We start from the raw sequence: 2,074 nt of genomic DNA, 5'->3' as shown, positions 1-2,074 counted from the left end.
CAGTGCGGCTCTGATACCAATCGTTGTGGCACCCCGGCTCAAAGCAACCGGTTTACCTTGCATTGCCAGCCCAGAGATCAAATCTTCTGGCAATACACAACAACTTGATACAGAAAAACAACCGCTTTATTGAAGCATAGAGTCGATATTACATCAAGTAACGAGGCCAAACGGCACACACGGTGCTGCTGAACATATGTACATTGTTTAGTAGACATGAGCAGGGGCCTCGACATCATGATAAAACTACGAACAATGGAACAACGACGTAGAAGGACTCCATCTCACAAGGACACTATGTGGACACGGTCTAGACTGCGATGCACGGTGCAACTCCATCTCCGATATGACTTCTCCTGAAACTGGCATGACACGTCAGGTAAGTACTTTGAATGTACTCGCAAGCTCACACAAACAAAGCAACAATGGCAAACAACAACAATGATATTTAGGCAGGTTTAATGCAAGAATTAACATGCTACTCATGAAGTGATCGTGCTCATAACAGGGCCTTCCAAACCCGCTTACCATCTCGGTTACCTCGTAACCACGAACCTCATCATACCAAGGTGATCACCTCCGGATCACAAATGAAACCATCTCGATGGTCTCAACAACTTCACCAACATAACCAGTGCCACAAGAATACATTAAGTGTGCAAGTTTAATATTTCTGTTGATCCACGGTGTGACATACTACGAACTTGTGTCCATGACCAAGGACGCGGCTATCGATAGATTAAATACACTCTGCAGAGGTTAGCACATTATACCCACACCATAGAACCCATGGCCTTGAACTCCCATTCGGGTGGACCAACGACGTTTCGACAGAACCAATCTATTGCCATGACACTCTCCCATCCACTCCGACCAACTCCCCTTTGGGATAAGTCATGGGTGGCCCAGATGCCACTCCGGACATCCACGACCACCGTCGTGGCAAAACAATCGTCCCAAATGGGGACATAGTTCCATAACAACTACGGGCACACAAGGCTATGCCTGCCTACCGGGCCAGGGTAGCGCAAGCGCATAACCTTTCCTAGTTGGAGGCACCGGCGAGAGGCATAACAATAGACCGAGAAAGGGTCTCCCCATAAAGGCAAATGTGGTTGCACTTGGGAAGCTCGATTCGGTGGCACCATGACTCGATCAACAACATGTTCAAGTTGGTTTATTATCAGGTTTCATCTTGCAAATAATTTTTCACCGAGTCATAGCATGCCATGAATATGCAATGAACCATATATGCATTATTTCACATACCATCGATATGAACTAGATCAAGCATAACATCACATTCCTCTACTGCATAAACTTAGTCATTCAACTACAATGCTACTGATTACATAACAAGTATAGCATGAACATGAAACTAGCATCAAATAACTTTATAGGAATTTTCTATATGCATTTAAAATAACCATATTCAAGTAAAAAATCATAGTCATTTAAATGTCACTCTTGTAAATATTTGTGATGGCTTGCCTTAGTGCAGAGGAGGGTCACACTCCTCCTGGTTCTCCTCAAGGCAACAAGTTCCTTCTGAAAATAATAAAAATAGCGAAAAGAAAATGTCACATAACACTGTTTAATGCACCAGAAAATATGCACAACAAGCAAAAATCTCATCTTTTGCATGTTGATAGAGGAGTTCAACACAAAACCCATCATTTTCAACACGTAACTCAATTCATTCTCAATGGCGGAAATTCAATTTGGCTTCCGGGAGCACATGCTCTCGGACACAAAAATACTTTTTCAAATGTCAAAAAATAATGACAAATTTTTTAGTGATCTTAGTCACATTCAAATGCTACCTGCAAATTTTGAGGCAAAAAGGTTAAGAATTTTTGCCTTGCAAAAAACAAAACAAATCGAAGACCAAATGTCACCGCAATTTGTTTTTTCACGGACGAAACACTACTACTCGGTTTCACACGTAATTTGTCACGCATGATTGCGACACTAACACGAACACCTACATAAAAAAATCAGTTTTTTTTGAAAATTTTAGATTTTCTTTTTGAATTTACTATTCGTCAAGGAGCATATGCTCCGGGGAGCCAAA

This window comes from Triticum aestivum, chromosome 4B, assembly GCF_018294505.1.
Source record: "Triticum aestivum cultivar Chinese Spring chromosome 4B, IWGSC CS RefSeq v2.1, whole genome shotgun sequence".
Lineage (NCBI taxonomy): Eukaryota > Viridiplantae > Streptophyta > Magnoliopsida > Poales > Poaceae > Triticum > Triticum aestivum.
Note: the sequence above shows the minus strand (reverse complement) of the source record.